This window comes from Trachemys scripta, chromosome 3 (genome assembly GCF_013100865.1).
Source record: "Trachemys scripta elegans isolate TJP31775 chromosome 3, CAS_Tse_1.0, whole genome shotgun sequence".
Classification (NCBI taxonomy): Eukaryota; Metazoa; Chordata; order Testudines; family Emydidae; genus Trachemys; species Trachemys scripta.
Window position 1 is genome coordinate 95,327,710 of NC_048300.1, and position 14,234 is coordinate 95,341,943.

General features: G+C 40.0%; 1 protein-coding gene across 3 annotated transcripts in view; it reads right to left on the bottom strand.

The window, feature by feature from the left end:
- LOC117874857 (SAM and SH3 domain-containing protein 1-like) overlaps positions 1-14,234 on the bottom strand; it is an 814,380-nt gene that overhangs the window by 103,309 nt on the left and 696,837 nt on the right. The window lies entirely within an intron of this gene.

Genomic DNA, 14,234 nt, shown 5'->3' on the forward strand with positions numbered 1-14,234 from the left:
CTCAAATTTTCAAACATGGCTACTAATTCTGGGTGTCCAACTGCTGAGAACCTGCATCTCTCGTTGACTTCAGTTGGAGTTGAGAATGCTCAGTACATCTGAAAAGGCCCAAGGTATTTGAAATCTGACCCCAAAAACTGAGGTGCCCAAATTTTGAAAATTTGTATCTAGGAGACTTGCTCTTTATCATGAGCAAGTGTTTATGGCAGAGTCGGGAATAGAAACCAGATCTAACTGTCTATACAGGTACTTGCATGGCCCCCATTACCATAAGTCTTGAGTGTCTTGCAGTCTTCAATGTATTTATCACTACAACACTCCGGTAAGACAGGGAAGTACTGTTATCTCATTTTGCAGATCGGAAACTAAGCCACAGAGACACAAAACCACTTGCCCAAACTCACATAGCGAGTCTGTGATGGAGCAGGGAATTGAACCCAGCTCTCCAAAGTCCCGGACTCACATCAGACCATCCTCCTCCTGACACTCACTCCTTTGGTTTAACCACCATATCACTTTTCCTCTCGCTGTATTATGTGTGTGTCTTTTTTTGCTGGATTAAACTCTACACATCACACATTTTTAGCGTAGAAAGAAGGCTAATAGCACGTTACTGAATGCTAATAACCACCTATCTCGCCACTATTAGATGTGACAATATTAGGGTGCTATCAGGTTTCAGAATTTGTGCGCATTGCCAGGGCATCCAGGATCAATGCAAGACATGATATCCCCTAGTTAGTTTACTTGCATAACCCACCCAGTTGAAGGCCTCCTTTCAACAGAGTCTGGCCATTGTGCACAACTAGTTTAACATGTTTGTAAGGTAAACTAATGGGAGCTAGGATGAAACCAACACATTTTTTCCACTTGAGAATAAACAGAGCTCAAACCCAGACACCATAAAATAAGGTTCACACCTTCACACACACCCTGTTGTAGGGATATGGCTATAAAAGTCTAATTCTCTTTGAAAGTGTCTCACAGCAGAAATGTAATGTTTCATTGCGACATTGGTCTGAAGAAATGCTCGGTGGTGAACTATTTCTGTTCTAACTGAATCGATCCATACTAGGACAAGTGAAAAGAACACCAATGTAAACCGCTTTCTATACCCCATCTCCACTCCCTCACAACTTACAATGCATCTGATGTTTATGGAAAGCTTTTCACTTGAGGTTTAATTATTTTGCCTTTCAAGGTGTTATTGGTAGCTCTGGGGGCAGAGTCTCAGCTGGTGTAAATCAGCATAGCTGTATTGACTTCAATTGACCTCTGTAGGACCTCTGTAGAACTCAACATCTCAGGAAAGTAGCAGTTAAAAGTGCCCATTATTCATTAAGGGGAATACACAAAACAGGAAAAATATACCTACATTTCTGCCAAAGAGTGCATTGTTAGGCAGCTGTATCACAATTAGAAACACTGCTCCAGATCAGAGAAACAGAGTTTAAATCAATCTGGGACTTCCCTTCCGGTGGTGGGTTCTGTTCTGTATATTATGTGGCGGGAAATACTCTGTCTTTATTATTTTGGTAAAAAAAATATAAGGAAAAAAGTTATTCATAGAAAAATCCCTGTGAAGAATGATAGCCTGTGGCTCCAGTCCAGAACCTCCCCGGCATATAAAGAGTTTTCCTGGAAGTGCACTTTGAGTCACTGAAGAGGCAGTAATCTAGAAGAGCTTCTACACTTAGATTACAGGCCTGTAATTCAGACCATTAGCATACATAAAGTTCATACATTTTTGATCACCATATCCTCGAACCCTGGGGATAGAAGAACTTGTGTCCCTTCTGAGCCTTGTCTACACCGCAGCTTCCACAAATGGAACTGCACTAACTGGGAATTACAGGTCCAAAAATGCCAGTGTAGACAAGGCCTAAAAACTGTAGGCAGCAAACAGAGAGAATCCTAGGAGTGGTTAAGATCACTGAGACGGGAAGCAGCTATTGTGCAGAGAGAAACATGTGGAGATAGGACTAAAGATGCTGATGTTGCCAATTTCATGATTTGAGATTATAAATTCCATTGACAACCCTCACCCCAATGGCTAGCAATAAGGCAGATGAGAAGGGAACTATAGATTAGAAAATCCAAAACATTCTCTCTCCAACGGACTTCACCTTCTTAGTCTGAATACATGTTACAATTTCTAGTATATCTTCTCAATGATGATAGAAAGTCATTTTCAAAAGATCGTTAGGAACTCATAACATCAAAGTCCTCCAGCGGCGTGATTTAGTCTGACACCAATTATTCTGTCTAGACTCCTTTGTCACAAGTCATGTCCCAACCCACACAGAAACTCCCGAAAAGATTATGACAAACAAAACATTTTTGCAGTGACAGCACAGAAACACACAGGTGTTTAATGGGAACTGCCAACCAGTTGCTAGTCCTGGGTCACTGATCAAAATAAATAAATAAATAAATAAAGGAAGAATGATTCCAGTGGCTACCACTTCAGCAAGTGTTTGTTTGGGGGAATTAACCAGCTCACTGAGTTTCCAATGGTTCCGATTAGCAAAGGATCCATTTTGAGTTTCAAATTGCATCCCATGGTCCATCATTTTAGCCATTACAGTAGAACAGTGGAGACTTTCTGCTCCATTACTCTTGCATGACTGACACATAGTAAATGATGACATTCTGTAGCAACAATAAAATTCAGGAGAGAGGAAATGAAGTGTTGGGGAGGAATGGTTAAAAAGTGTGATTTCAAACAAGTGAATACTTTTTCTTTTCAAGAAACTACAGTCCAAATATTCTCATAATGGCTCATGCATCAACACAGACACAAGTGAACACTTAGCGATGCTACTAACCAAGTGTGGTTTTACAAGAAGGCAGAAACAAACATTCAATTATAGTAGCTCTCAAGTGCTTATGTATTAAAACAATTTCTGTCTCAGCTCAATGTAAACCTTTGCTGAATGCTGGAATCTATAAATATAATGTTTCAGATAAAAAGAAAATTAAAACATTTTTCTATTTCCAAACAACAATTATGGCATCATTTTCTCTAATGTGTTGTTCCACATATATAGATTTCTTTTATATTATTAATACCCACCAACACTTTTTAATTGACAAAAACATTATAACAGCTTGGTGAAATTCCATAATATTGCATGGTGCTTTACTGGGATTGAAACAGACATAGGTTCCTGTCCTGCCGCCACTTAAGCCCATGTGTAACAAATAGGGCTTTAACTCAAAAAAGCATAGAACTTGAAAACTGACAAAGAAAGGTTTCAGGGAAAGGAGGGATCAGGGTCAAAAATAAAACCATGATTCATGTTCTACAATGCAAAAATCAAATAAATTCTGATCCATGTTATGGAGACATTAAGGCAGGGCAAAAGGGAGAAGGTGACCACTCTGCTGAGGAAAGGCAATGATGGAAAATAAGGTGCAAGAAATGGATTTTTGAGGATGGACTTAAAGAAGGCAGGGAGAATGTTTAAGGCACAGGCGGAACATTCTGTTTCAGTAGTAGGAAATGGTGTTAAAAGAAGATCTAAAAGCAAGAACAGGAGGGAGCAAGGTAGGAAATGTAAGCAGAGAGGTGGACATGAAGAGCAAGGAGACAGGCGGGGCAGAGCTGTGTACAGTACCGTAACGGCAAGGAGGAGTTTGTACTTTATTCTGAAACCTGTCCTGGAGAGGTTACTTCAAGTTTCTGTGCTCAGTCAATGCATGGCCTCTCAGCAGAGACTGCCAACAGTGGTGCTAACTAGAGTGGGTGTTTGGTGTAACGTGGACCGCAGCCAACCTGGCGCTAGTCTGAGTACACCATTATACAGTAGGCCATCCAGAAGTTGGATGCAAGTTGGAAACTGATTTCCTCAAAGAACTAAGAACTCAACATGTCAGTCTAAACTTCAAATCCCACCTAAGATTCCACTTTACCTACAAAGGCAACAATTTGGAGTAATTAGAAAGGGGAAAATTATCTCCCCATCACTGGATTTTTACTGGTGAAATACTAATAGTAGTTTTATTGGCTTTCATTCATTCTTAAATGTTAATTAGCCATAATATTTTTTTGAATTTCTTTCAAACTTCCTTTTCAAGTAGATAATTAAAAAAAATTTTTTTTGCTGTTTGCACAGCAAAACACCAGCAAAATATCAATGACACTAGACAGTATTATAGTTCTATAATAAGTTATTATAAGTTTTCATTTTTTAAACAAATTAAATATTCACCTTACAGAACATAAAAAAGTCTTAAACAACTATACAAATTTGTAAAGAATAATGAAATTATTTTATTTTCAAAAACTGGGAAAGAGACAGAAAATGAATACTAGGCCAAGTCCAGTGCTAAATGTTACCCTTAAGCAATCTTCTAAAGCTGTACTATAAATCTTCCCCCCAAAAGCTATCATGGAAACCACAGGTAGACCCAATTTCACTGTAACTTATTTTCATAGAAATGATGTGTTTATACTCTTACACTCTAACTTCTATCCCTCCTGTGCAGTAAGTTATAGATGACTGCTCTATAAAGGGCTCAAATGAATTTGCTAACTAAATGTAATCTATAACACCCATTTAATAAACATGTTGAAATTACAGGCATTTACAAGCAGCTGTTTAACATTGTAAGGCTGATGGATTATTCGAAGTGATTTCTCTCTTGCACCATCATTTACTCTGGTCTTTAACACTAAACAAGCCAACCAACCCCTCTTCCAGAACACTTGTCTTCATATTGTGCAAAAAAGAAAATCACTAGAGGTTAATTTGGAGGAGAAGCTGAAGTTCTCTCTGTGTTGACAAAGAAGATGGTGCACCAGTAAATCCAGTGTGTGATTACAGTACACTGAGGGCTTGTCTACACTGCCCTACAGTTCAGACTACATGGGTGTTCACAAAGTGCTGTGCTGTAACTCCCCTGTGTGGGCACCACAGGTATGAACTAAAAGCTTCCTAGTTGGCATTAATATAGCCCTCTTTATACAGGACTACATTAATGTGAACTAGGAACTTTTTAGTTCACATCTGCAATGTACACCTGGGTGAGATACAGTGCAACACTTTGGAGCACATTACTATTCACACTGCTGTAGTCTGACCTGTGGAACAACGCAGATATAGCCTGAGTAGTGCTGTTCTCCTCAGAAAAGCAATACCAAGTGGTAATGTTTTGAGTGAGGGAAATTCATAACAAGTTACATTAATTACATAATGCAAAAAGAAAAATATTTTAATACAAAGCTAATTTTGTACAAGTTATTTCTATTTTCTATAACCTGTTAATTATTGAATACGAGTTTCTTACTCTCTCACCTCAAGATCAGGAAAACAAATGAAAAGGAACCTTTCCATCACCATAATTACTCTAATACATGTAACTTTGCTGTAGTAGTGAAATTAAATTGTTTTCTTTATAGAAATATAAGAAATTCATTGAGTACCCCACATTAGGGAGACTGACAACTCCAAATAAATCCAAACCATAACCCCAGATTTGAATCCTTCTAAAGTCTGAAGAAGTTTGGATGCTCTTTAGCTCTAGTAGGACAACCCAAAATATAGAATTCCAAAAACTCAGTTTATTTGGGGAAAAACTGGATCCAAACATCCATCTATAAACATGGCAGCTTGGGCCTTCTCTAATAAATGTATATTAGAAAATGGAAAATCAGGCCTTTCTTTACTTACCTGTCAGGACCTGAGTTTAAGGATTTGCATTATTTCAGGTACAATTGATATCACAGGTAACACTCAAGTAGGGTAAAACTGAAACTCCTTGCTCTGCTTCAGGTATTATAAACAACATCAAATACACCAAAATAAATACAGAAACCCTGAACTTGGGCTTTACTGATAAAAAAGTCTTTTAGATCAAGTTTAAATCTATTTCTTTGTAATGTTTTAGATTATGTATGTATTTTCTGTTTGTGTTCTGGAATATCAGTTTAATTTTTTGAATCCATTTTAGTTCCTCCTGGTGTTCAGGGGTCCATGGTTATGTACTAATAAGAAGGCCAAGTGAGGGATTACAAGCTATTTGCCTATTTTATCATTCACAGGTTTATAGTGTCAATTAAAATTTCACTGAGCCTGATTCTTATTTCTGCTGCTCTGGTAAAAGAAGCCACACTGTACATGAGAATCAGGACCTCTTGCATTTTCAAAATTTCATAATCACACAATCTTGTATCAGCAACAGTGGTTGCTGGTTGGTTGGTTGGTTTTGTGTATCAACCCCTAACATTGTATTTCTCAATAAATTCGAAGAAAAGTATTTGTTCCCTCTGAACAGACCAGAGGAAAAGGAACTCATTCCAATTGATTTCACTGGCCAGTTTTAACCAAATTTTAGGTGTATTTAATTATTTTAAAGGAGAATAAATGAAGTTTTCTTTTAAATGAAGCTGGTATTTTTTATTTTATAGGCAAATGAAATCAGACACTTGTAAGGTCAGATGGATAAAATAAACTCTTTCCCCAGAGTGTGATACTGAACTGCTTCCGCTGTACATGCATAAACCTCCTCCAAGGATTGGAGATGGGAGAAAAAGAGGTTTTACTGCTGGGGCACTAATTTCAAAATCTCACAGATGATAAGGGCAGTTTCTCCAGGAGGGGTACTGAAAACAAATTAACAAGAGTAATGCAAAAGAGGATTAGAACACATGGTTGGCTTGCATTCATTATAATCTCCATGATAGAGAAATTGCCTTTAGTATTTACAAAGAGACTCCCAAATTACGCCCCTCTCTTTACTTTTTAATCTGAAGTTTATACTAGCGGATGCTTGGGCAGAACCTCAGCTGGTGTAAATCAGTATAGCTCCACTAAATAGCTGATGATGATCTGGCCATTGTTATACAGTTCTGAATTAGCTTTGAGGTACTCATATTGTTGCATCTTGGTTAGCCTATATTTGAGGGCCTTGCAAAGGTTTTTCTGTTAGGAGGAGAAATTGATTATGAGAGTCAGGTATATTCTTTCATGAGAACCTGTTCATTTACAAAGAATGTACACAAAGTCCCATTTCCCGGAACACAGTAGGAATAAGCAACAGGCGGCAATTTCCTTGTCCAAAAATCCAAGTCTGCCTTTCCAGGATGTACTGTTCCCAAAAGAAGTTCCGACTCTTGGCTTCCTCCCATGGCCATTCTCACCACTGCCTCTCTTGCCTTCTGCTCATTTTTTTCTGCCTCTACCTCAGACAGACACACACAGCTGCAACTATTCTATGCCTGAGTCCCTCTATTTGAAATCAGGGAAACCACTCGGTCCACATGCCTTAGCCTCTGCTCAAACATTGCCATGCTGCCTGGAGCCTTGGGAGGTGGCTTCCATTGTTTCAGCTATTACCCCTCAAAGGGAATTTAACTGCTCCTTCATTTAGCGTGAATAATAAGGGCTTAGTTCACTCATTGACTTTAACCAGGTCTGTCACTGATGGCAGCCACTAACACCTTCCTGCATAATGGTATATTAACTTTGGACTTGATAAAAATTATTTGGCAGGGAAAAATTTCACCTCTCCACCTTGTCTGGAGGGAGGAGGGGACTGGACAATAATGAGAAATGATTGTTGGAGAGAAAGCCCCTGATGGTACAAAAGAACGCTACCCTGTGGGAAACGCGAGGAGATGGATGTTTGTCTTTTTTACACTGTTACATCTGCATAGTTGTTGTGCCAACAATGGCACTGTCATCCCCAAGCTTTCAGAAATCATGAGATTGTCAAATAATTTTTGGATTATTATTATTTGTCTTCTGGAGATTGAGCATTTGGTGATTTTTCACCTTTTCTCCACAATCAATGGGTCTAGAAACTAGTTTTTCCTTTTAAATGAAAGAAAAAACACTAGGCATTGTGAGCTTTATGATAAAATCTCAAGTTGGCAATACTGGGAGAAAGCACCATTGAATTGTGAAAACTTAGGATATGCCTACACCAGAGCTTAAAGTGTAATTTGCAGCGTGGGTAGACACACCAACGCTAGTTCTGACTGAGCTAGCACACTAAAATTAGAAATGTTGATGCAGTTGCATGGGCAGCAGAACAGGCTAGGTGCCCTGAGGGCCTATCTAGAATCTCAGATGGGATTGTACTTGTGCGGGGCAGAGGGGGTTATCATGGCTTTGCCTCCCCAAACTGCAAATTACACCTCCAGCTCCACTGTAGACATACCCACCGAGCAGACGCAGGCAGCTACAGGAAAAGTTCAGTGGTATACTCTGAGGGAAACACAATTTACACATCTTAATATACAGTTCCAATGTGTTTATACAGTGAACTAAACCAACGTAGTTAATTTAAAAGAGAACCTTATTTACAACCCAAAACTACATGGATGTTTACCCATTAAAACTAGCTGCCCTCCAAATCAACTGGAAAGAGTACTGCCCCATCACAGATTGCCTGTTCACAGGAAAGACAGCAACCTCCATGATGAAAGCTCAGAGCCATCCATTGCCCATAGGTATTCAAAAAGGTATTCATAATATAAACATAGATAATTGTTATGGCCTTTTAGAAACAATAGGGCACAATAGAATGATGATTGGGCACCACCCCTTATTAAGAACATCGACTGAGTAATAATAAACTACATAAGTTACATGCCTCTTATAAAGGTGGTTAAACTGCAGAAAAAAACAGTTTTCAATAATCATTTAATCTAATGCCTAAGGAATCCACAAAGAAGCCCCTCTCTGCTGCTCCAGCAAAGCCATCTATGATTGCCATCCACCACACACTAGAGTGTTATGGTTGTATGATTAAACCTTTCAAACTGCTTTCATACCTGCTCTGGCTCTTCGCATGTTCTTAAAATGCACAGGGGTAGTTCCATTTTTTAAGAGAGCATTTTATTCCTGAAGTGACAGTTACAATGCATCTTCCAATTTCCATTTGCCACTTCAGCTGTCCCCTCCACAAGCATGTATGCCGTGTTTGGCCTTGTGCAGTCTGAGCCGCTGGGAATGACATGCAGAAAAATGGCAATGTGGATGCAGTGACTCAGAGTTCTGACACAGATTTGTAATCCCAAGAAGATCAAATTGAGCACCTGGGTTTTTGAAATATGCAGGGATTCTCTGTGTACAAGTAGCGTGAAAGGCTCATTACAGCCAAGATTGTACAAGCCTTGTATTTGGCTGACTCACCCTGCTGCTTACCCAAATCCACTCAGGTGGTGTATTGTGGAATTAATGGAGATGAAATCTTGTTTCCTTAAAGAGACGGTCTCAGACTGGATGTACTGAAAGCAGGGGGCAATCACATTTTCACATTATGAGGGCTCATGATAACACTAAGAAAATTATATACATTCAGCACCCAGGACTGTCAGCCTAGAACAGGGGTGGACAAACTTTTTGGCCCGAGGGCCATATCTTGATATGGAAATTGTATGGCGGGCCATGAATGCTCACGAAATTGGGGTTGGCGTGTGGGAGGGTGCTCCGGGCTGGGACCGAGGGGTTTGAAGGACGGGAGGGGGATCAGGTCCGGGGCAGGCGGTTGGGGCACAGGAGGGGGTCAAGGTTGCAGGCTCCTGGTGGCGCTTACCTCAAGCAGCTTCCAGAAGCAGCAGCATGTCCCCCCATCCCACTCCTATGCAGGTGTGTGGCCAGGCAGCGCTGCGTGCTACTCCATCCTCAGGTGCCACCTCTGCAGCTCCTATTGGCCACGTTTCCCGGCCAATGGGAGCTGCAGGGGCGGCTCTTGGGGTGGAGGCAGCATGCAGAGCCCCATGGTTGCCCCTACTTATAGAAGCCGGAGGGGGAACATGCCGTTGATTCCAGGAGCCATGTGGAGCAGGGCAAGCCCCCGACCCTGCTCTCCGGCTAGAGCGCCAGAGCAGGGCAAACCATGGACACCACTTCCTGGCGGGACCTCGAGGGCCGCGTTAAAACATCTGGAGGGCTGGATGTGGCCCCCAGGCCGTAGTTTGCCCACCTCTGGCAACTGTGGCTTCTCCATTGAAACTGCTAACAAGAGTGCTAGTTAGTGGGGATTGTGGGGATGTTTCTTGTGTGTGTGCCTACTGGAAACTGGACAGAGTATGAATTAATCTCATACAGACCAACGGCCTCCAGCTGGTAATGACTTAGGCTGGATTTAAACCACTGATCTTGAGTGAAAAGCTCTTTACCCTATTATCAAATCTCTGATCACCCAGGCTCATGTGAGCAGGGCCAGTGAGGTCAATGGAGCTTCTCATGGGAGTCCACAGAGCAGGATTTGGCCTTTAATAACAACATTTCAATATTATGAGTAACAACTTAATTACAGCATGACACAAATGTTCAAGCTTTAAAAGTGAAAATCTACTTGAGTGAAAACACCCCAATGAACAATTTGCTGCCATAACATTTTAATTGCTGCTTTGCCATTGCTGACAATAAATACTGAGGGTGCACACTGTACACAGCACTTACTATAACAAAAGGGAATGTGATGAAAAGTACATTTGTTCTATCTTGTTTCGTCCTCCTTCCTAAGAAAATAGAGATTCATATGCAAAACCCAGAGAACAAATTACTGAACACCTTGTCTTTGCAAGTGTCTTTTCCAGGTGTTAAGAATCAACTTGCTTATAGGCCCTACAAGTAAATTAATTTACCAGGAAGGTGGAAATCTGAGATGAGTAAAGTTTAAGCGTGTATGAACACCTCCAAGTGTTTTTAAATGCCAAGCTCTTGCAACTGAGAACTGCTTGCGTAGACAGGCACTATGAGAGCACACCCAACATGAATTCTTGGGAAAAGTGTGGAGACTCTTCCACTGCTCAACTGTATGTATCTATAAAGAAAAGCTTTCCAGGCTTCTGGAAAATAAACTCAGATGATGATGGCAGAGCTGTGATCATTCTTGACAGAAAAAGTCTTCCTTTTGCTAAACAGGACCCTAACAGAGCCTGATCTTACCTTTCCCTTTTGGGTAAAGTTCTTGACAGAGTTTGTTAAAGTAGCTGAGATCCCACCACTGCTCTTTACCCTATTATCAAATCTCTGATCACTACACAAACCATCTTTTGGATCTGATTACAGCACTGCACTGATATCACGCAGGAATGTTATTTTTTTGTTTATATCCAAGGCCTTGTAAACTCCCTGTTTCCATGACTCTGGAATTTGCCACAGAATCCACCCATTACTACAGAATTGTGTTCCAGAACCCAAGATGTCTTCAAAAAATAAAATAAACAAAAGGTATAGTTCTTATGGTCAGGAAGAAAACCTTCTAGCTGTGAACCAAGTATAATCAGTGAGACACTGGCTCTTTGACAGAATGGCTTAGAAAGGTGTGACCTACCCCCATTAATTTCAAGAGGGTGCTAACTCTGATACCTGATACTGCCAAGTTTAGTAGCAACAGTTAACTATTTCGCTGCTGATTATTTTAATATCCAGATAGTGAGTTTATCCGTCAAGCCCAGTCTCCTACAACTTCTCATTGTCAGAAAACTCAGTTGTCTTCTACATAGCTTTCTAACCAGACACTTCCCTCCGTCAACTTTGACAACAGTAATATCTTCTGAACAAAATTTTGCTGTGTGTTGAAAATTAAAAGCTATGATGTAGCATAGTAAATACTGTAACTTAAAATTAAATTGAATATGACAAAATCACTATTATTCATTTTCCTATTTAATTCAATGAAAAATTACATTTGTAAAAGATTCTGCCGATGCTTCAGATACACTCATCCGCTGCCGAAGAGTTTCACAGACACCAGAGAGTCTTGCTGAGGAATTTAGGTCAAACTTGCTGTGAAATACACAGGCTGTTATTTATATCTAGCAACTTCACTTAGTTTCGGTAGGTCTTCCATTGGCTTTTAATCTGGCACTGCTGGCCATATGGTCCACTTGGCCTGCTTTGAATATCTACTGCATCTTTCTAACACACTTGGTTTGGTTTCAATCATATTTATTCCAATACAGCTTTATTTTATGTGCCATCTTTCAAGGAAACTGGCACCCTGATTCAGCAAAGCACTTAAGCACATGCTTATCTTTAATCTCATACTTAAACCCAATTCAGGTCAATGGTAGTCATATGCTTAAAGTTAACAATGTGTGTAAGGGCTTCTGAATCCACAAATGATCTACAATATTAAAAAGTACAGGACAGTGAATGATATATGACCACTTCAAATAATTTATATAAATGATCAGATTCTATTTCAGCTAAACACAGAGGTTTTATGTTATGGAGCCTCTACATGACTAACCAATTCTCTTGAGTATGGCCAGGCCCTTTTAAATGTTTGGAAAGGATAAACCATTCATCATTTTAGCACATCCAGTGAGTACGTGCTTGTTAGCCAATTCTTAAGAACATATAGAGGCAGCTGTGCATATGGGTTGCAATCTTTCAGGCCTAGAAGGCAGCAACAGCAGCATATACATGAAGATTGTTTGGAGCCAGTTTCATCACACATTTCCCCAGAATCCATGCAAATCCTGAGACTTGCATAGCAATGGAAGCGCTCTGTGTGCCCCAAGCATCTTGTGCCTGGCTAAATAGCAAATATAAATGATATAACAGAATTTCACAAAAGCCGAGAGCCTGCAGATGCTCAGCACCTCTGAAAATCAGGCCTCAAATACTGATGAAATGTTAAAAATTGTCTCACACCCCTGACTTAAAATGATACTATTAGACAAAGAACAGCTTTTTTAAAAAACCCAAATATTAATAGTACATCTGAAAGAATTTTAAAAATGTAAACCAGTTTTCACCATCTTTGTTATTTGTTTATCCTTTGCACGCCACTCAGCTTGGACAATGACAACGTCAATAGACGAGATTAATCAGTGACGCTTTTGTTGACAGACTGATTCATTTTTAGGTTCTAGCACAATGGTCTGCTGGCAAACACTGCAAGGCAATGTATACTTCCAAACAGAGGGCTATGGATAAACATTAGTTGGTCTAAAAGTTTAAAAAACAAAACAAAAAAACCACCCCAACCCGATCCCCCCCCCCCCAAAAAAAATGTTTAGTCTTTAATAATCTGACTGGGTCAGTTTAATAAAAACATACCCTGGATCTTAACATTTGTTTAACAATAATTAAATTGTCTCTTCAAATATCAGTTAGAATTAGGGGTTGTTAATGATAAAGCTCTAAACAAATTGAGGTGATATGTTAACAATCCTAATCTCTCATTCTCTCAGCATCCTTCAGATATTGCTGGATTGGAAAACATCTTGAACACAACATGATAGTGCATGTTTTATAACTCTGTGGACAGATTCCTGCAATTCTTTCACTACTGGCCTCTCTGACAAGGTCCTGAAGTGCCTACAAAGGGTTCAAAATGCCGCTACTGTTGTCTGGATACTAAAATATGTGAGGTTATCTCAGTAGATCACTCCCACTCTACAGACCTTTCACTGTTATGCAAGATAGCCACTATAAAACTGCTCTCCTACCATTGCATGGCCTTGCTTGTTTGTTAGTAAATGGATTTGCTTTCTTTGCACGTCCTTGGTTCCTCGAACACTGGCTTTTTACCGTCTCTTTCTATCATCTCAAGTCCTATAGTTAGAGAGCTGTAAGTCATTTTTCAATTTATTGAAAGGAGGAATGTGTTGGCTGGTGGGACTTTTAAAAGCATGAATTATTTGCTTACTCTAGTATTTTGGAAATCATTCTTGCATGAATGTTGGATGCTTTACTGTTTAGTTTTTACAAATTTAGTAGACTTGTCCAGCCACCCACATATGATGATGAGAACTACAGAAACAAGATCATTAAAGTATTTGGGTCTGGGGTGCAAAATTTCTTTTGAGGGTGTCTCACTTTCATACCATCTCTCCTCCCCCCACATTCTCTCGTGCCTCCAATTTGCGGGAGGGGGGGACGGACGAATTAAACAGATTTTAGGTATTGGTAACATGCACTCTCTGCATCTGAAATTTATACAAGGGGGATCCCGGGAGATTCTCTCCTGAAGATTTTTCTTTCTCTACTGCCTGCCATTTTGAACTATCTGGTGCATCCCACAGGCAAACATTTGTTTTTCAGAAGTATTTGTAGTCTACATACATTGTACTGGCTTCTGGGGACGTATTCCCTAAGGATTTTTCCACAGGAATTGAATGGGAGAAAATCTCAACTTCAGTCCCAGAGATGCCCAGTCAGAGTCTCAATCCAAAGGCTGGGCAGCAACAGGGGAAAAACTACACTGACCCTCTCAGCCCTGAGGACAGACTCCTACTCCCCACTGATATGAGGCAGAAG